A 22,485-nucleotide genomic window follows, 5' to 3' on the forward strand; every position below is an offset into this window, starting at 1 on the left:
TGCAACCTGGGGTCCGCATTCCCACTATGCCCCACAAAAATTTACACTGACCTATTTTTCCTAAACCATTTCTTTAATGTAAAATGTATCCCAATAAAAAGACAGCCCTACCCTCCCCCTACAGTCTTTTCACCTTTTTGTGACAAGGGAAACTCTATCATTATATTGTTCCAATCCATAGTGCCATGAATCTTTATGAACAAAACTTTTGCTAACATTGTTTCAATCCAGAGTACAATTAGTATTTATGAGCAGGGTTTTCTTACATTATTTAGCTTTATGTATAATAATTTGCAGTTTTTTGTCTCAGGACCATTGACCTGCCTTTTGGTTATGTGGAAAACAAGAGGGAAAGGCAGAGACTCAAATCAATCCAAGTCCTTGGAAAGTGGAGCAATCGACTCAGAAGATCACTGCAATCAAATTGCCAGTGTAAACCTTGGCATTCCCAATGCTTGGCCCTAGGTCGTTGTCATCTCTTTTATATGGCCATCCTGTTAATCTCAACATTCTTAAATCCCATAGAATTCAGTGTAGAACAAATTGCATCCACCTACAATTGATTAAACCACTTGTTAGTAGCATTTATGAGTTAGCTCCTTTTACACTTTTACATGGTGCGTTTAGTTCCTAATCCAATAAGGCGAGTAAAGGTGTTGTTGTATTTGTTATTGTGACTTCTTGATATATTTTATATCTGGACTAACTGGCTTATTCGATAGAAATTTGATCTGCATGAGTATTGGAAATCCTAATTCAGGATAAATAAATCCAAAATATTCTTGCAAATTGCACCTGTAAAAACCCCCTTAATTTATTGAAACACACCTAGCCACCAAGTAGCACCACCAGCAAACACCACCAGTAGCAGCACGAGCACTAACAACAGCAACATCAAAAGATGGAGAATTTTTTTGTGGGTATTTTTAGAATCTAAGTCCTTCACCTAACCCAAAACTTTTACTGCTTAGTCCACCATCTGTTCGCTAAATTTAAACACAAGAAACATAAGCATTTAAGAAAAAACATTACAAATCACGGGAAGCTCAAACATCGGTAATCCAAACCCTCCAACACCTCTTACAGTTGCATCCAAATAATCCTCAACTTCCATGACATCAAGAGTTACAATTTTCTTAAGAATTAACTATGCAATTCTATCGCCAACCTTGACCTCGAAATCAACATTAGAGTAATAACCCCAACAGGGCCTCTGTAATCAGCATCTATGAGACCAACACCCATATCAATCAAGTGCTTCCATGCCAATCCCAATCTCAATGCTAAAACAACAAAACTCAATTTTAGAAACAAAACCAAACCATCCGTGAACATAAATTAAGAGGTATGAAGTGAGATTTACCAATACAAGCATAAGTTCCTTCAGGTATAGCAATGCTAAAATCTATTGGGATAAGGGCGTTTCCTGTAGCTAGAACCTCTGTCTATGAGGCATTGCGGAACATTAGAAACAAAAACCCATGAATTTGCTAGTAATCCTGCATCCTTCAAAAAACAAAAACACTAGAAGAGCGTTTGGCTTAATACCTGGAGAGATCATAGCCAGTGGCAAGCAAAGAGCATCTAGAGGGCAAAGCAGCGTTTTCAAAAAGCTTTTTCACTTGAGGGTTGATTTCAGGGCTGTTGTTTCATAATTTTGCTTGGGGCATTTTGAGGAGTTGAGGGTTCAAATGATAAAAAAATTTGAATTGAGAAGATGAGAAATGGGAGAGATCTTAGGGAATAAGTAGAGATAGACTCGCCCATGGCAGGGATTTCCACTTGATGGTGCTGATTAGTACTTAAAAGTGCATGTTTATCAAGGTTTTATATGATCATTTTTGCACTTGAAGTATCAATAACTCCTTAACTAAAGCATGTTTTATAATAACAAGTTTGATACTATAAGATACCTTAATTTATGGTAAATGCTCATCTTAAATGTAGGACTATCACATAAATGAAAAGATTGATTGATGAGTTTAAGTATTGAAAGTGAAAGGACAAAGAGATGGCCAAACTTAGAAAAGAGATGCTGGTGCAGTCAAAACCGGAACATTGCTCGGTAATTGGATCATATCTGGAGCTCTAGATCTCGGATTTAGGTCCATTTTATATGGATGGAAAGGTAAGACAAAGGCCTACAACTTTCATGAGGAGCTCAAGATTTAAAAAGGCCGTTTTGAAGTCCAAATTGAAGGAACAACGAAGAAGTCCGAAGCTGTCCTGCAGCCCAAACACTATTTAGTGTTCAGCCCATACCTTGAGTTCTAGATGTCTAAATGACCTCATTTTTTTTTGTTGGAAAGCTGAGACAATTTCTTAGAACATTCCTGAGGATTCTGGGCAAATTATGATGTTAGCAATGACGTTTTGTTCAGACAAGAAGATAAGGATTGTCACCAAGTCAAGATGTGGCCACCCACTCATCAATTAGTCAACAAATCAATAGTTCCAAATTTTGGCCTATAAAAGGAGGCACTTACCATGTATTGAGGCATCTTGGTGTTTAGATCAAGATCATGCTCTTGCTTTCTCTCTTTGTATTGCTTATGTTTTGCTTTCATTAATATCAAGTTTATGCACTTCATTTCCTTTTCTTTACTTAGTTAACTTCTTTCTCATTTATGTTCTTGTCTTGTTCATTAATGTTTCTTTCTTTTATTATGTTTAGCTAAGTTAATTATGTCAAGGTGAAAAGGGTACACTAATGGTGTAAAAATAAGTATAATATAAACTTAACATGGACCTTAACGTTGGATACTAACATGTTTTATATTTGTTATCTTGTTCATTTTTAACACTTTGCTTGTCAAATGGTTAATCTAGATTTATGTTGTATAACACTTGGTACAACAAATACTTGGCACTTTCATAGCCCATACTGTATGGTATAACCGACACCTGAGCTATGAAATGAACTTGATTTGTTGTTAACATAAGTTATAATCATGAATGCCTGCCAACATTTACAAGTATTAGCTTTATTCGAATAAGATAACTAATGTAATCATGTTAACAATTTATAATCTGATTGGAACCTCCTTTATGTGTGGTTTCCAATTGAGTAATAAGAGTTTATATTATACTTTATTGAAGTACCATTAGTGGATCCTCTAACCTTGACATTTGTTTTTATCGTTGTTTAATCCTTACATTAATCTTTCATCTCAAAGCTCTCATTAATTTATTTATCTTCTTCTTCTTCTTTTATTATTATTATTATTATTATTATTATTATTTGCATTCTGTTTATATTATATAATATATCTCTTTGATCTTTTCATCAACTCAGTATATAGGCTGGAAACCTGTGACCCAATCTTTTAGATCATTCTCAGGTATAACAACGCCACGTACTGAGTATTATTATTACTATTACTATTACTATTATTGTTATTGTTATTATTGTTGTTATTGTTATTATTGTTGTTGTTGTTATTATTGTTGTCTTATTATTTATAATTTATACAATTAACCTCTCTGTGGTTCGACCCCGGTCTTGTCGGGTTATTTATTACTTCGACACTCCTGCACTTGGGAAAAGACATCAAGCTTTTGGTCGTGTCAGGTGCCAAAAGTTCCCGCCATGTTTTCGTGGTTTATAAGGTACTCTCGAAGCTGCAAACTGCAGAGGGATTACATGTCCGCACCTTGAAAACTTCTTGTATTGTAAATGGGACTACAAATCCATATCAATACCAAAGATATATTGAGTGTGGGGTTTTTTTTTTATCGTAACACTTTATAGATTATCGTTGATTGTTACTGTAGCTTTAGTGCTAGGAGTAGTTCTATGAAACCCTGCAAAAAAGGATTAAATGTAACAGACCCGACTATACGACTTGATCAATGTTAAAAGATCCCAACATATGCTCTTAATTTGAGGGTAATTGTTTTTTTAAATCTACCCAAAATTCGGCAGAGTTTCGTTTGTATTTAGGACATTCCAAGTTATCGACTACTATCAATTTACTCAACCAACCCATCATCACAAGGTCACATAATTTCGAAACTCTATTCTCACTTCTATATATATATAAAAGATCGAGTCACAGGTTTCCAGCCTATATACTGAGTTTATGAAAAGATCAAAGATATATATTATATAATATAAACAGAATGTAAATAATAATAATAATAATAATAATAATAATAATAATAATAAAAGCGGAAGATGAAGAAATTAATGAGAACTTTGAGATGAAAGATTAACGTAAGGATTAAACAATAATAAAAACAAATGTCAAGGTTAGAGGATCCACTAATGATACTTCAAATAAGTATAGTATAAACTCTTATTACTCAATTGGAAACCACACATAAAGGAGGTTCCAATCAGATTATAAATTGTTAAGGTCCATGTTAAGTTTATATTATACTTATTCTTACACCATTAGTGTACCCTTTTCACCTTGACATAATTAACTTAGCTGAACATAATGAAAGAAAGAAACATAAATGAACAAAATAAGAACATAAATGAGAAAGAAGTTAACTAAGTAAAGGAAAGGAAATGAAGTGCATAAACTTGATATTAATGAAAGCAAGACATAAGCAATACAAAGAGAGAAAGCAAGAGCATGATCTTGATCTAGAAACCAAGATGCCTTAATACATGGTAAGTGCCTCCTTTTATAGGCCAAAATTTGGAACTATTGATTTGTTGACTAATTGATGAGTGGGTGGCCACATCTTGACTTGGTGACAATCCTTATCTTCTTGTCTGAACAAAACATCATTGCTAACATCATAATTTGCCCAGAATTCTCAAGAATATTCTAGGAAATTGTCTCATCTTTCCAACAAAAAAAATATGAGGTCATTTGGACTTCTAGAACTCAAGATATGGGCTGAACACTAAATAGTGTCTGGGCTAGAGGACAGCTTCGGACTTCTTCGTTGTTCCAACAATTTGGACTTCAAAACGGCCTTTTTAATTCTTCGTTTTCTCATGAAAGTTGTAGGCCTATGTCTTAGCTTTCCATCCATATAAAATGGACCTAAATCCGAGATCTAGAGCTCCAGATATGATCCAATTACCGAGCAATGTTCCGGTTTAGACTGCACCACCGGCATCTCTTTTCTAAGTTTGGCCATCTCTTTTTCCTTTCACTTTCAATGCTTAAACTCATCAATCAATCCTTTTATTTATGTGATAGTCCTGCATTTAAAATGAGCATTTACCATAAATTAAGGTATCTTATAATATCAAACTTGTTATTATAAAACATGCTTTAGTTAAGGAGTTATTGATACTTCAAGTGCAAAATGATGATATAAAACCTTCATAAACATGCACTTTTAAGTACTAATCACACACACAATTATACAAGCTTTAATACATTCCATGTTCATCCTCATTTTTTTTTTCAAATGTGACTGACATTGTTGTTTTTCATAACACCCAATTTTTATCTTCCATCCTTCATTATTTTGCATCATTATCAACCTATCCTATCACAATGTATCAATTTCAACAATTTCACATTTTTTCCCCAAATTCTCTTCTAAAAAACCCTAATTCAAGAAATCTACGAACAATGCATTAAATCTATTTCTTTCCACCCAAACATGTTTAAACAACTTTGAACTCATTTCCCAACACTAAAATGAACTTCGAAAGCTAACCTGGTGATGCTTTTTTTTTTCCTCCCCTTCAATTTTTCTTCTTTGTCGTGACTTACAACCCCTTTGCCTCCCTTCTCACTCACTTAGTTTTCTTCATAAATCCTTGCTTGATGGAGTGATTTGTTGCTTTACCCCTTTTAGATCCTTGATTCTACACAATTTCTACTCTTTTACTCAAGGTAAGAAGGAACAATAAATTGCTGGACTTTGCTAGCTCATCAGATTATTTACAAAATTGTCTTTGATGAATTTTATGTTATTTACTATTTGACTATTAGCATTTTTTTTTAATATCTTCCCCAACTCGGATTGCCCTAAAATTTTAATCGAATGTAGGACTATATGTTATGAGATTTCTCGTAAAAGTTTAGTTCTATCTAACAGTCGGATTGAGCATTTTGCTCAATAGTGTGAAACTAGTTAATATGAGAAATATTTTTATTATTATTACTTTAACATTAACTATTTATTTTAATGTAAACCTCGGGAAAAAAATTAAATAAATAAAGGTTGCTTAAATTGCAAACTAACTACATGAGAAATAAAAGTAACGAAATTCATGCATATGGTTAAATAAAAACAGGAATTCAGAAAATTTTTAATATAGATTTCCGGGCGAAATAATTCAAGACATTATAATAAACCCGGTAATGTTGAGGGTTCGATTTAATTAAAGAGAATAATACACTTAAAGGAAATGGGGCCTAAATGCAAATAAGAGAAATTATAGAGTATAAATACTCTCTCCTCATGAAAACCCTCTAGGAACCATAAGGAAATAAAATAGGGAGTTTTGTATTCATTCTTGCAAAATCAAAAGAGAAACACTAAAATTTCAAGAACCCATCCAAGATTAAGGGTTTATAGATGGGATAAACACTTGAGAGAAAGGGATTAACAAGAAAAATTGAACAAGAAAAAAATAAAGGAGGGAGTTGAAAATCTTCATTCATACCGGGTAGCTGTTATAAACATGATCTTAAAAATTCATTTCAAATTTGATAATGAATTGATGTCTTGATATTGAATTATAGGTTACGGTTCTTATACATGAATCACGGAAAAAGTATTTGTTGTTAAAATTAAGTAAATTCATGTGTGGTATGTAGTTTATGAAAGTATTGTGTAGAGAGAAGGGGGTGACGAATCTAGACAGATCTGTCTCCTGACTTTTGGTGAGATTTCGAGTAGGAGGATGAGGGAATTAGGATTGGGTTCCTTCATAGAAATCCAGCTGAAACTGAGTCGTGAATAATTCTGTAGAGCAGTGGGACTGATTAGTTGAGGAGAAATTTTGACTATCTTGGAGGCAGAACTGTGTTCTCCTTCCTTCAGAGAAGTTGTAGCCTTGTGTCTTAGCTTTCCAACAAGATCTACCTCACTTAAAATGGAGTTCTAGAACTCTAGATATAGTTAAAAATTGGATGAGTTTTTAGATAGTAATAGTTAGACAGTAACAATTCAATGTCTAGACAGTAACAGTTCAAAGTTAGACAGTAATAATCGACTTTCACATGAATATTATATGTAAGAATATAAAAGAATTGAGTTATACGAACACTTGCACATTGAGATACTACATCTGAAAATATACATGTCATATGTATGTATGTTATTATGAGGAAATGAACATGCATAGAAAGTAATATATGAGTAATGAAAGAATATGGATTCTCTATAATATCGGCTTGAAGAAATCATAACCAAAAAATTCCTTGTGATTCAGGAGGAGCAACCAAGAATGGATCTTCTGTTAGGGGAGGTCATGAGATAGGCGGAGCAAGTGCGTGATTTTCCCTCTTATTTGCACTTATACAATTTAAAATTCTTCTGGTGAATGCAATTACAATAAAATTGTGTTCAATGTAAATAAAGTCTAGTGTATTTACAAGATTAGCTTCAACTAATGGCATCTGTGATAGGATTGCCAGGAAATGAATATCAAGATTATCTTTGGCTAATAGCATTCGTGATAGGATTGCTCAAGCTAATGATGCCTGCGTTGGGATGCCCAGGAACGATTGATAAGACTCGATTTGTAAAGAGTATCCATGTTTGAATGACCCAAGGAAATTGATAATTGCCTAAAAATGTCCAGGTCGGACTTTGCAAGGTCACCCGGTTCATACAAGTAAATAAGAGTATTCAAATTAAGAATACGCAAATGAGTGTTAATTGGGTTGAAAATATTTACAAGCAAAATATAAGTTGTCTGTTAGAATTCTTATGGATCCGATAGAAAATTAACACTTCATTCATATACATTACATGAGCATGTATATATTTCTTTTGTCAATATAATGGTATGTTTATTTATGTAACAAGTCCATCAAATATCTATGGAGATCAATAATTTAGGACTCTACTTTGTCAAGTTTATGTAATTATTTAACTTAAACAAAAGTTCAGCTTAGCATGTAGTGCTTTAGTTATCTTGTAATTAACTCTTTTGAAAGGTTTAAGAACACTTACTATGTTGTAAATGCTTTCTTTGCATGTCAATATTCCTTTTTCTTTTAATTTTTATGATATGATATGTGAGCTATGTTCATATTGAACTTACTTGTAGGATATATATATATATATATATATATATATATATATATATATATATATATATATTGTGTGGATTATATAAGGTGTTGAGCGCGGCGATCATCGGTTGATTTCGGGTTTTTTTGTTTATTGTGTAAAAGGTAGTCGCCATCTAGTTTTATGGTCACTAGAAAACCTAACTGGTCTTTCAGAGATTCTAAGGCAAGGGAGTGGTTGTGTAAAGGGAAGGTATTAGCACCCCTAGTACGCCCTACCTACCTAAGGTAAGCTGCTTGGTGTTTGGTTTGCCTTGCTATGGTGTTGGTGTTTTCTAATCCCATCAGTTTTTCTAAGTTTGATTCAAACTAAATTTATTAAGATAGAAATCCAAGGAGATTCCATGTGCTTTAAAAGCTCATTTTTCCCTTAATATTTCAAGAGTTTGTGACTCGTAAATCGCAAGGAGGAGGGACAAAAAATTAGAAATCTAAGGAAATTCAGGGTGATTTAAAAGCCTATTTTTACCTTAGTGTTTCACTCTCATGGCTCGTAAACCATGAAGTAAAAAATTGAAATGTCCTCAATTATAATCAAGGCTTCTTTCAAGGATGTGTAATGACTTATTATTCCTAGAAAATTATTTTGGATATTTACCACTTAAGGTTTCTTTATCCAAATATTAATAGCAAATAATAACAAATCATTCCCAATAATATTTTTCATATTCATCCTTTTAGGATTTCTTTATCCAAACATTAATGGTGAATAATAGATGAATTCCCCTCAAAATAAGATTTTTTATTTTTTTTGGAATATTGGCTAATACCCTTTGGAGTTTTACAAACATGTTGTAAAATCCAGAAATGCAAGAAAATAAATTCTATTGTGTTTAAGAAATACATGCGAAAACACATTTTTGAAACTTCCAATATATTTTTTTAAAATAACGTTCAAAACATGTGAGGGTATTGGCCGTATGCAACATACAAGAAAAATTTTAATTTTTTATTGAAACACAAGCATCACAATTAAACACAAAAATCGCAATAAAAGCTAATTAGCTGTGGCCGGCTAATCTCTCCTTTAGCGGGTGTAATAAAAACAAAATGAAAGTCCCTCAATGTAAAAGTTCCTAAACATAAAGGCAACCCCTTTTACATGGACAACAACTAAAGTCAAACATAATGGAAGAAATGGACAAGCGTTGGTTTTGTATAAACACAAATAAATTTTTCAGAGGGAAGAAAAAGCCTTACAACCGAATGACCAACGAATGCCTAGTATAAAAAAATAACACAGGAGGAGAGATTTGGGCTTATATCTGCAGATACTGTTTGCAGCAAATAAAACCAAAGACCGAAAGATAGCTCACGTGTGCCTCCTTAGCTACTAGTAAATGACAGACATTGCAAAGACACATAAGCTAATATGTTGGTGAATTGAACGTTCTTCCTTTTATTTCTCTTACTTTTATTTAGGGGTGTTCGAAATAACCGATTAACCGAGAAAACCGAGAAAACCGAAGAAAAATTAACCGGAAAAACCGAACCGAAAGTTAAAACCGATTAAACCGATTTAAAAAACCATAAATGTTAACAGGTCCGGTTCGGTTTCGGTTTTGACCCAGAAACCGAGCCAAACCGAACCGGACCCATTAAACCATTAAAAAAAAAAAGGTACTATAAATAGTTAAGTTAACCTAGCCTCCCTCTCTAACCCTAACATATTCTCTCATCTCAGTTCTCTCAGCCGTCTTCATCTTCCTTTCCATTTCCATCAAAAACCCAATCTTCCTCAATAATTAATTCACAATCTTCCTTTCCCATAAACCTTCTTTATTGAAGCAACGACAGTAAGGTAAATGATTTAATTCCATCTTCTTTGATTCTTTGTTTCATGGGTTTGAATTTTAAAAGTATTTTCTAAATTTCCAAGTCTATTCCATCTCCATCTTCATATTTTTATTTTCCAGAACTCGTCTCCATCTTCATCTTTCCCAGAAACCGTCTCCATCTTTCAGGGTTCTTCATTTTAGCAACGACAGCAAGGTAAATTTCATCTTGTTTATTTCATGATTAACGTATGGTTTTCTGCTAGAAGAAATGTTTATATATATATATATATATATATATATATATATATATATATAGAAACAGCGTGGTCAGCCGTGTAGAGACCAAGTTGGGTCAAGTTGAAGCAGACATATCAACAAAGCATAAGATCACAGTTTGATTTGTTTTTTAGATATTCATGTTGTCTGCTTCCTGGCTATATCACCTTCTATAAAACACAAATAAAAATCCGTAAAAGTCAAGAAGCAGAGTTAGGGTGAAAAACAGAGAGGCCCCTCATTATGGACCCTCCCTTCCATCTCATATTTAACTTCTAAACCCTCCTTTTTCATTTCAGCTATTCAGATACCCATTGCTACATCCTCTAGCTTAAACATCTGTCACGTCAACCATAAACAGTTTTCATTTTGAGATATATAGAATTGACTGTGGCTGGTTTGGAACAATAGACTAATAGAGTTGTTTTTCATTTTCTAACAAAGTACCAGTCTGCAATTCGTTCTCATACCTTTAAACGACCTTCTTTGTATCTCTTGTAAACTGCCTTGGCAATGTCACGGAACATTTTAATTTTTGTTTTTGTAGAATTTGGTGAAAGTTTAAAAATCTCAACTGATTATTTGTAAGTTATATTGATGATGTTGGTGCAATCTTGGAATATAATTGTTTTGGGTAATTAATTTACTTTGCCTTATTAATTCCTTTTAAAATTTTGCATTTCTAATTTTTTTAATTGTCAAACTATAATATGTTGCTAATTTGCTAGTGTTTTTTTTTTTATAGCATTATCCTTGCTGGATCTTTTGGCTTTTGCTGTTGCTGGAAGTTTTGGATGCAGAATGTTTTTGATAATTTATTACTAGTTGCTATTTGCTAATGTAAATTTTTTTTAGTGTGAACACCTCTTTTAATTTGAGGTGTCCAAATTTGATCATGCATCTTGCATATTGCATTGATTTGATTTTTCATAGCATATTTCTTTGTATATTAAAAATAGTAAGATAAAACATATCAGATTTATTGTTACTATAAGCAATTAAGCATTTCAAAAAAAATTCAATATTTTAATTTCATTAGAAAGCTTATAACAAAATTAATCAAATTATAACATTTTAAAGAGTTTTGATTAAAAAGCCTATAAATTTAGCCCAACAAGAAAATTTAACAGCCCAATTTAATTTAAGCCCATTAAAAAAAATTCAAAAAGCCCATTAATTTAATGATTAGGTTTCCCGGTTTTTTAGCTGCAAAACCGGATTCAACCGAACCGAACCGGTTCGGTTTGAACCGGAATTCGGTTCGGTTCGGTTTGAAATTTAAAAAATATGAGGTACTTGGTTCGGTTAGTTTTTATGGTTGAAACCGAACCGAACCGAACCGTGAACACCCCTACTTTTATTGGTTTCCCTGTTGCCTGCCTCTCTTTTTATCCTCTGTGTTTTTTCTTTCACAATGACGAAAATATCAAAGAAAAAATCTCTTTGTTCCCCTATTATCTACACTATCCTCTCCTCTCAATGTCTCTTCCTTTTCTTTTCTTTTTTTCTACTCTCTCCCTTTGCTGCTCCTTTGTTCCTTTTTTTGTCTTGCTTCCTTTCTTTTCTTCCACAGCTGGGAACATGAGACACCAATTGTTTCCTTTGAAATGAGGCAATAAAAACGTGGTCTGCAGCTCTCCAATCCAGCAAGAAAAACATGGAAACTAGCAGGAAATTTGCAAAGAAAAAGAAAAGAAGTTAGATGGGTAAGGGTGCATGCTGCAAAGTCTTATTCTCTTTATTCGGTGTGGTAGAAATCCCATCATTTATGATGATCCAACCCAAGGTTGTTAAAATCGCGATTTTAGAACGAAACGGAAAGCCCTTCACAAAATCGGATCGTAAAAACGGATCGTAAAATCGTAAAATCGTAAGGAATTTTGAAATACATTAAAAAAAATTCATGTTTCAAATAAAAATTCATACATAGTTCAAACATATTAAAAAACATGTTTCAAATAAAACTTCATACATATTTATACCAGAAGAATTTTTTTCTAGATGCCATAAGTTCAAGTGTTCAACAATTCAAGAATCAACTCAAATCAGCCCTGTAATCAATCCAAACATTTTATGATTATAATTACTGTTTTGTTATACATAACAATTGACAAAATACGAAGTTTAATAACACTTCTGTCGTAATTAATTGGGACTGTTAGCCATACAAAATTATTACTTATTATAGACCTCAGCACTAAATCACTTGCAGGCACATATACGGCATACAACGAATTATTCAAAACAAAGAAAAAGCTTTAGCAAGAACATGGTGGCTTCTCTATCATTACACAGCACATATGCGGCATACCCAGAACAATTCCCTCATTTTATTTTCAAAAGAACACCAAAAATCAGAGAACATGAACAATTCCCAACAGGCCAGCAATATACCCAGAAACACAACAAGCAAAAAAAATTCAATAAAACCAAGGTTTAAAGCTCGGATCGACTGGTCTGATCCCAAGCCTTTCGTTAATTTTATTTCTATTACACCCTCGAATTCAATTCTCTTTCCTGGATGGAAGAGACAAAAGAAAAGACTACAAAAACACTTAAGAAGTGCAGCAATGGTACCTGGTTATGGAAGCTGAAGGTTGGATGGTACTCGTGCATGACCCAATTGGTCTTGATCCCGTTAGGAAGCAGAGACCGAAGGTGAAGCAGAGACTGAAGCTGAAGACCGACGCTGAAGCAGAGACCGAAGGTGAAGCAGAGACTGAAGCTGAAGCGAGGACAGAGTCTTCTGACTTCTGTATTTGTTAATTGTTCAAGCCTTCAAGGCCGAAGCAGAGAAGCGAAGACCGAAGATGAAGACCGAAGACTGATGAAGATAGGTGGGCATTTTTTTTTTGGGGGGGGGACGGGGGACTTTCAGTGCAGGTTGTGCAGCAATTATATGGGGGGGGAATTATATTGAAATCGTATAATCGGTCCTGAAATCGCGATTTTGAGCGATTTCATCCGATTTTTGCGATTTTAACCGATTTCAACCCGATTTTACTCATTTTCGATTTTATAGTCCGATTCAACTCGTAATGCATGTTTTGACTCGTAAAATCGTACGATTTTACGAGTCAAAACGCGATTTTGACAACCTTGATCCAACCCCTCTCTCCACCTTCCAATATCCTTCTTCAATTAAATCCCTAATTTTAGCACTTTTCAATTCAGTCCTTAGTCCAAAACAAATCCTTCGAATCAGGCTTGCGAACTTGGGCTAAATCCTTCTCGCAGCAGGATTCTCTACTTTCACATTAGATATTCAAATGGGAATATCTTGAGCTTATGATATTGAAATCAAGTGATTCAAAAGCCCAAATTCATCTACATGTCCAGGACTACAACTTTGATGAAGGATTCAAAGTGAGATAAAATTGTTTTAAAGAACATAATTTGGTAGTAATCTGATTGGTCAAAAAGGGTCTCCTGATCTAATTCAAAAACTAACAATGCCAAGCATCCTGATATGACTGAGATTTTGACCTAAGAAAAAATCAATAAAATTTGTAACAGAAATGGAGTCTTTAGTGCAAAACTCGGGTCAAGATCCTTCTCGTGATAGAATTCTCTACTTTCACGTTAGATATTTAAACGGGAATATTATGAGTTTTGATATCAAAATCAAGCAATTCAAAAGTCCCAAATTCATCTACCCTTGTAGAGCTACAACTTTCATGAAGGATAAAAAATGAGATTAATTCATTTTGTAGACCATAATTGCAACCAAACTCGGTTGGAAAACTTCTCGCAGCAGGATTTTATGCTTTCACGCTAGATTTCAAACAGAATATCTTGAGCTTATGATATCGAAATCTAGCAATTCAAAAGCCCAAGGTCTTCTACGTGTCCCGAACTACAACTTTGATGAAGGATTCGAAGTGAGATACAATTGTTTTAGATAACAAAATCTGGCAGGAATTTGGTTGGTCGAAAAGATTTTCTTGATCTGACGATGCCGAGTATCCAAATTTGACTGAGAGTCTGCCCTAAGAACAATGATCCCTAGAACCCAATAAAAGTGTAGGTCAAATTTTCAACATGTCATGAGTGACAGAATAAAGCTAGGATGATCAGATATCATACGAAACCAAGTTAGAATCAAAGCCTAAGTTGGAACAAAAAATTACGACAATAACAAAATTAGTTTTTTTTTTTTAAAATGCAAATTCTGAGGGATTTATATAAAGACTCCTTATCAACCTAAGAAACCTGACACTTTTGGCAGCAAAGGAGGAGGATAAAAAGAGTAGAAAACAACTCAAATAGGGTTCGAAAAAATATTTATTTCTCCTCCGCTTTTGTCAATTTTCTAGCAAACATGAGCTACACTCCTACACTTGGTTCAAAAGGGGTACACACCATCTTCAGCACGTGGGGTCCAAAAATGAGTAACAACACATGTTAAAATAAACAAGTATGGATCATAAAAGAGGCTATGGTGTGTTGAAATATGAACATGTAAACAAATTTATGTATGCATGCTCTTATGAAGTTAACTTTGAATATTTAAAATCTTAAGAAATATCTTGTGTTGTATACAAAGGAAAGGATGTTAGAAAAAAAAGGAAGAAATGCATGAAAATAATTTTTTATATGCTGGACACGCAAACTATAATTCTAGACAATGTTATTAGTTAACTTGTGACAAGAAATTTTTTAACAGACACATTGGTTCATGTATATAAATTTTTTATTTTCACTCTTTATTGACACTAAACATTTAACTAATATACATCCACTTTATTGTGTGAAATAAAAGAATATACTTATTTGAATAAAAATAAAGTTCACACACCCAATTTTAAAAGTCAATAAGTTCAAACACTTAAAATCATATTGTTCCTTTGACTATCTCGAGAGTAGACTAATAAAATCCAAAATGGGCACAATATTAGGGTCATTCCAGGGAAGCATTCATGTCATTTCCCCTGGATTAAAGCGATTTTCAGTTCATGTCGCCACGTGTAAATGTTCCATACATCATGATCCACGCTTACAAGTTTACTAGAATATTCCCTATGCTTTGTCATGGGTTTGATCAATTGTTTTTTAAAATAATAAAAAATTATTACAAGTATGGAGAATTCTTTAATAGTATTATTAAACGTAATAAAGTGGGTTAATTTTATCTATAACATTCGACTTGAAGAGATAATTACCAAAAACTTCATTGTGATTCAGGAGGAGCGACCAGGGTTGGATCTTCTATGGGGGGAGGTCACGAGATAGGCAGAGCGGGTGCGTGATTTTCCCTCCTCTTTGCACTTATGCAATTTAAAGTTCTTCTGGTTATTGCCATTACAATAAATATCATGTTCAATGTAAATAAAGTCAAGTGTATTTACAAGATTAGCTTCGACTAATGGCATCTGGGATAGGATTGCTGGGAAATGAATTACAAGATTAGCTTCGGCTAATGGCATCCGTGATAGGATTGTCGGGAAATGAATTACAAGATTAACTTTGGCTAATGATGTCCGCGTTGGGACACCCGAGAACGATTGCTAAGACTCGATTTGTAAAGGGTATCCGTGTTTGAATGATCTAGGGGAAATTGATAAATATAATTGCCTAAAAATGTCTAGGTTGGACTATGCAAAGTCACCTGTTTCATGCAAGTAAATAAGAGTATTCAAATTAAGGATATGCAAATGAGTTTTAATTGGGTTTAAATGATTTTACAAGCAAATTATAAGTTGAATTTTAGAATTCTTATGGATTTGATAGAAAATTTGTACTTCATTCATATAAATTACATGATCATATATATTTCTTTTATCAACATAATGGTATGCTTACTCGGTTGTTTGTGTAACAGGTCCATCAAATGTCCAAGGAGATCATTAGTTTAGGACTATACTTTGTTAAGTTTATGTAAATATTTAACTGAATCATAATGAAATTAACGCGATTATGCAGCATGCTTTTATGTAAACCTTGATATATATATATAAAAGTCTTAGCTCATCATGTAGTGCATTTGTTATCCTGTAATTAACCCTTTTGAAATGCTTAAGATTACTTACTATGTTTTAAATTCTCTCTTTACATGTTAGCATCTCTTTTTATTTTAAATTTTATAATATTATTTGTGGTCTATGTTCATATTGAACTTATTTGTATTATATATATATATATATATATATATATATATATATATATGTATGTATGTATGTATGTATATTATATGGATTGTATGAGGTGTTGAATATTAGTAATTGAAATAAGGTTCAAAATTATAGGATCTTGTGATGATGGGTAGATTGAGTAAATTGATAGTAGTCGATAACTTGGGATGTCCTAAATACAAACGAAACTTTGCCAAAATTTCGGTAGAATTCTTTTTTTTAAAAAAATAAATTACCCTCAAATTGTGATCATATGTTGGGATCTTTTGGCGTTGATCAAATCGTGCAGTCGGGTCTATTACAACTAGTATTAGAGCCCTAGTATGGATTCTAAGAAGAATTGAAAAGATGTTGATGTTTGTTAATTTATTGTAGGATGGTATGTACCTGCCAAGAGATTAGAATAGATCTATACTCTGCAGGAAGGGGGAATAGAAACAGACTTTTACGAGGGGCAAGAAAAGAGCCCTATGGAAGATATTGCTTCACATGCACCAACAATATCGACTCAAGCAAGGCATGAAGAATTGACAGGGCCTCAAGTCAGACAGGCACCAAGGAAAAATAGAGATGTTCGATCAACCATGTCAGACCCACAAGAACGAGCAGAGGAGCCCCTTAGACTATACCTCTAGGGCTATTTGTTTCTTATGTTGATCCAATGCTCTTGGCCCAACTAGTCAAACCAATAATGGAAGGTATGACTAATGCTGCCACTCTTATGCCAGCACCCCTACCTGCACCCATCATACAAACTGTGTCAGAAGCAGCTACAACTACTAATAATGTGGTAAATCTAGTTCGATTGGTGAAAAGTATGAGAGAAATGGGTTGTGAACCCTACTCAGGTGAACAGGATGTTGAAGTGGCAGGAAGGTGGATTAGAACGGTAGAGAAATGACGATTCAAATTAAGTTACCAAATGATCTGTGATTAGATTGTGCTACATAATTACTATCAGACACTGTTATGAATTGGTGGGAGATAGTTTAGTTGAAAATTCAATTGCAGGAGCTCTTTGACAAAGGGTTCATACAACCAAGAAACTCACCTTAAAGGGCACCTGTATTAATTGTGAAGAAGAAAGATGGAACGTTGAGGCTTTGCATAGATTATCGTTAGCATATTAAAGTGACGGTAAATAATAGATATCCGCTTTCACAAATAAATGATTTATTCGATCAGTTGAAGAGTGCTAAAGTGTTCTTAAAGATTGATTTAAGATCAGGATACTACCAAATGCGAATCAAAGGGCAAGATGTTCCGAAAACTAACTTCAGAACTTGCTATAGACACTTTGAGTTCTTGGTGCTACCATTTGGATTAACTAATCCTCCAACACTTTTTATGGATTTAATGAACTGAGTATTCCAACCGTACCTTGATAAGTTTGTTGTCGTATTCACCGATGACATCTTAGTTTACTCCAAATCCTATGAGTATGAACAACACCTGAGACAAACACCACAAACTCTGAGGACCCGCGAGTTGTATGCCAAGTTAGATAATTATGACTTCTGGTTAAAAGAAGTAACCTTTTTAGGGCATACAATGTCTTCATAAGGCATTTTTTTGGACCCTTAGAAGGTGGAGACAATTTTGAGATGGGAAAGGCCTACTACGATAACTAAAATTCGTAGTTTTCTTAGATTGGCAAGGTAATATATAAGGTTTATCAAAGGGTTTTCAACAATAGCAACTCCATTGACAAGACTCACCAGGAAGAATATGAGAGCTTTCAAGAATTGAAGAGAAGGCTTACTACTGCCCCCATACTAATCCTTCCATCCAAAACAGAAGGTTTTGTAGTCTATAGTGATGCCTCAAGAAAAGGATTGGATTGTGTCCTAATGCAGCATGGAAGAGTAGTTGCCTATGCATCGAGACAACTGAAGACTCATGAAATCAACTAGCCAGTTCATCACTTAGAATTGGCAGTAATATGTTTTTCCTTACAAGTATGGAGGCACTACTTATACAGATCCTAGGTTCAAATTTTCATAGATCATAAGAGCCTTAAATATTTGATGTCACAGAAGGAGTTGAACATGCGACAATAGAGATGGGTAGAATTAATTAAAGACTATGATTATATTATAGATTATCATCCAGGAAAAGCGAATGTAGTTGCGGATGCTCTCAATCGTAAAGATAAGGCAATTATAGGTGGACCAGCAACTTGGGATGAGAAAGCTATGATTGAGCTAGATAGATTGGGGGCAGTATTAAATGAGAGCCCGAAAGGATCCTTAATGGCTCAACTAAGGGTAAAGTTAAGATATCTAGAGCAAGTATTAGAGGCACAACAACTTGATGATGAAGTGTCAAAAGTAATAATCAAACTGGAATCGGGGGGTGAAACTCTTTTTTGAATGGGAGATGATGGAATAGTGATGTTGGGGAGACGTATGTATGTGCCTAACAACAAATTCCTTAAACAAAAGTTACTACGAGAGGCCCACCAGTCTAAGTTCATTGTACATCCAGGTAGAACTAAAATGTATCAGGATTTGAAATAGTACTACTGGTTGCCAAATATGAGAAAAGAAGTGGCTACCTACATGGCAAAATGTAGTATTTGCCAACAAGTAAAAATAGAGCACCGAAAGCCGACAGGGCTGTTACAACTATTACCAATCCCTGAGTGGAAGTGGGAGATGATCACAATGGACTTTGTGTTGGGACTACCCAAGAGGAGGAGGGGAAATGATACAATCTGGGTCATTGTGGATCAACTAACTAAGTCTGCTCTTTTCCTACCAGTAAAAATGATGGATATAGTTGACAAGTTGGCTAAGATTTATGTGAACAAAGTTGTGAGGCTTCATGGAGTCCAAGTATCAATTGTTTCAGACCGAGACCCAAGGTTTACTTAACATCTTTGGCCAAGCATACAACGTGCCTTAGGAATAAATTTGAATATCAGTATTTCCTTTTATCTGCAGACTGATGGCCAATCTGAGAGAGTTATTCAGATCTTAGAGGATTTACTAAGTGCATGTTCTTTGGAATTTAGTGGAAACTGGGAGGAGCACCTGTCGCTAGTAGAATTCACGTATAACAACAGTTATCAGACAACAATTGGAATGGCCCCATTTGAAGCTCTTTATAGCAGCAAGTGTAGGACACTAAAGTTGTATGGGGTAGAATTAGTAGAAATCATACTGAAAAAGTGAGAATCATTAAAGATTGCATGAAGGTGGCTCAGGATAGACAGAAGAAGTATGCAAATATTCAAAGAAGACCCTTTGAATTTTATCCTGGAGATAAAGTATTTCTGAAGGTAGCTCCATGGAAGCATATGCCAAGATTCGACATGAAGGGGAAGTTAACTTCGAGGTTCATTGGACCATTTGAAATCCTGAAACGTATCGGACCCGTAGCATATGAAATAAACTTGCCCTCATAATTGGCCAAGGTTCACAATGTATTCCATGTTTCTTTGTTGTGAAAAGTTGATGTAGACCTTTCGAGAGTGTTACATTAAGTGCCAGTGGAGGTGAAAGAAGAATTAACACTTGAGGTAAGATCGATAAAGATACTTGATTTGGGCGAGAAAGAACTTCGTAATAAGAAAGTTCCCATCATTAGAGTCTTATGGCTAAGCTCACAAATCAAGGAAGCAACATGGGAGAGAAAATAAACAATGAGACAAAAATCTCTCAACTTGTTTATAAACGCAGGTACATCACTCAAATTTGGAGGATGAAATTTCTTATAAGGAGGGGAGAATGTAAACCCCAGTTGAAAAATAGGCAGAAAAGCAATCTAAATGCTCAAAAGTACCAAATAAGCATTAAAACAAACCAAGGACGAAAAAAAATACCAAAAAATGAATAAAATATTACTGGGAGTGAGTTACCTGGAAATAAAATTATCAATATGTAACTAAATGACATTTGAATTCACCTGGATAAAAAGTTTATATAGAAAAATACCAGGATCTAGGAATTTTATCTTGGGAACAAGAAATTTAATCCATGATGTGAATTAGGGTAAATAATTTGAAATTTGGAAAGTTAGGGTTCTTGAATGAATTTGGGGGAATTAAAAATTTATTGTACATTTTCATAGGGAATAATGTGAAAGAGTAAAGTGATTAAATTATTGTAGTTGAAGTAAAAAAAATTGATAATTAAATAGAGTAATTGGTCGGACAATGTTGAGAGTCTTTCAATCTTGTTTTATGCTACTTTGTTAATGTTTTATACTCCATGATGTGAATTGATGAATAATGTAGGTAGTATAACTATTTGTTTTAATATCTCTTTACAACTTAAATTTCATGGAGATGTCTGATGAAGAATATAGTTGATTGCTGGTCCTTATTGGATTTTGTATGTGATGGAGTTATGAGATGTTAATAATTCATTAGAGATGTTAAATTGGTGGATAAAATCCATGAAATTCAATGGGCTGTTACAAAAGGTGAGATATCTAAGACAGTAACAGAACAAACAATAGCAGTTGAGGTCTAAGATAGTAATAGATTAAACAATAATAGTTAAGGTCTAAGACAGTAACAAATCAAATAGTAATAGTTCAGGTCTAAGACAGTAACAGATCAAACAGTAGCAGTTGAGGTCTAAGACAATAACATATCAAACAGTAACAGTTTAGGTTTAAGACAGTAACAATTAAGGTCTAAAACAGTAACATATCAAACAGTAATAGTTCAAGTCTAAGACAGTAACAATTGAGGTTTAAAACAGTAACAAATCAAACAATAACGGTTGAGGTCTAAGACAGTAACATATCAAACAGTAATGGTTAAGGTTTAAGACAATAACATATCAAATAATAACGGTTGAAGTCTACGATAGTAACAAATCAAGCAGTAACATATCAGGTTTAAGACAATAATAGATCAAACAATAACGATTGACGTCTAAGACAGTAACCGATCCAATAGTAATGGTTTAGGTCTAAGATAGTAAGAATTAGACTTTCACGCGAATACTGTGTGTGTGTCCTTGTGATTCAGGTGGAGCGACTAGGATTGGATCTTCTGTTAGGGGAGGTCACGAGACAGGCAGAGCAGGTGCGTGATTTTCCCTCCTCTTCGCACTTATGTAATTAAAAGTTCTTCTAGTGAATGCAATTACAATAAATGTCATGTTCAATGTAAATAAAAATCTAACGTATTTAGAAAATTAGCTTCGGCTAATGGCATCCGTGATAGGATTGCAATGAGATGAATTACAAGATTAGCTTCGGCTAATGGCATTCATGATAGGATTGCTGGGAGATGAATTACAACATTAGCTTCGGCTAATGATGCCCATATTGGGATGTCTGAGAATGATTGATAAGACTCGATTTGTAAAGGGTATCCGTGTTTGAATTACCTATGGGAAATTGATAAATTTAATTGCCTAAAAATGTCCAGGTTGGACTATGCAAAGTCACCCGGTTCATGCAAGTAAATAAGAGTATTCAAATTAAGGATATGCAAATGAGTTTTAATTGGGTTTAAATGATTTACAAGCAAATTATAAGTTGATTGTTAGAATTCCTATGGATTCAATAGAAAATTTATACTCCATTCGTATACATTACATGATCATATATATTTCTTTTATCAACATAATGGTATGCTTACTGGATTGTTTGTGTAACAGGTTCATCAAATGTCAGGGAGATCATTAGTTTAGGACTCTACTTTGTTAAGCTTATGTAAATATTTAACTTAAGCATAATGGAATTAACGCGATTATGCAGTATGCTTTTGTGTAAACCTTGATGTATATATAAAAGTCTTAGCTCAATATGTAGTACATTAGTTATCCTGTAATTAACCCTTTTGAAATGTTTTAAGAATACTTATTATGTTTTAAATTCTCTCTTTACATATTAGTATTCCATTTTCTTTTAAATTTTATAATATGATTTGCGAGCTATGTTCAATTTGAACTTATTTGTAGGATATATATATATATTGTGTGGACTGTATGAGGTATTGAATATTGATGATTGAAATAAGGTCTGGACTTATAGGACCTTGTGATGATGAATTGATTGAGTAAATTGATAGTAGTATATAAATTGGTATGTCCTAAATACAAACGAAACTCTGCC

The 22,485-nt window shown here is 33.7% G+C and overlaps 1 long non-coding RNA gene and 1 pseudogene across 2 annotated transcripts; one reads left to right on the forward strand and one right to left on the reverse strand.

Moving 5' to 3' along the window:
- Positions 1-402: 402 nt before the first annotated feature.
- LOC118048775 (deoxyuridine 5'-triphosphate nucleotidohydrolase-like) lies at positions 403-1,767 on the reverse strand (annotated as a pseudogene).
- A 7,918-nt stretch (positions 1,768-9,685) lies between these two features.
- LOC140954483 (uncharacterized) lies at positions 9,686-11,074 on the forward strand. Of its 2 annotated transcripts, none has more exons than XR_012167774.1 (3): positions 9,686-10,023; positions 10,139-10,214; positions 11,022-11,074. It is a non-coding gene; the product is annotated as an uncharacterized lncRNA (long non-coding RNA). The 2 variants fall into 2 exon arrangements; XR_012167775.1 differs by lacking the exon at positions 11,022-11,074 and adding an exon at positions 10,317-10,978.
- Positions 11,075-22,485: the final 11,411 nt, after the last annotated feature.

Source organism: Populus alba, chromosome 14 (genome assembly GCF_005239225.2).
Source record: "Populus alba chromosome 14, ASM523922v2, whole genome shotgun sequence".
Taxonomy (NCBI): domain Eukaryota; kingdom Viridiplantae; phylum Streptophyta; class Magnoliopsida; order Malpighiales; family Salicaceae; genus Populus; species Populus alba.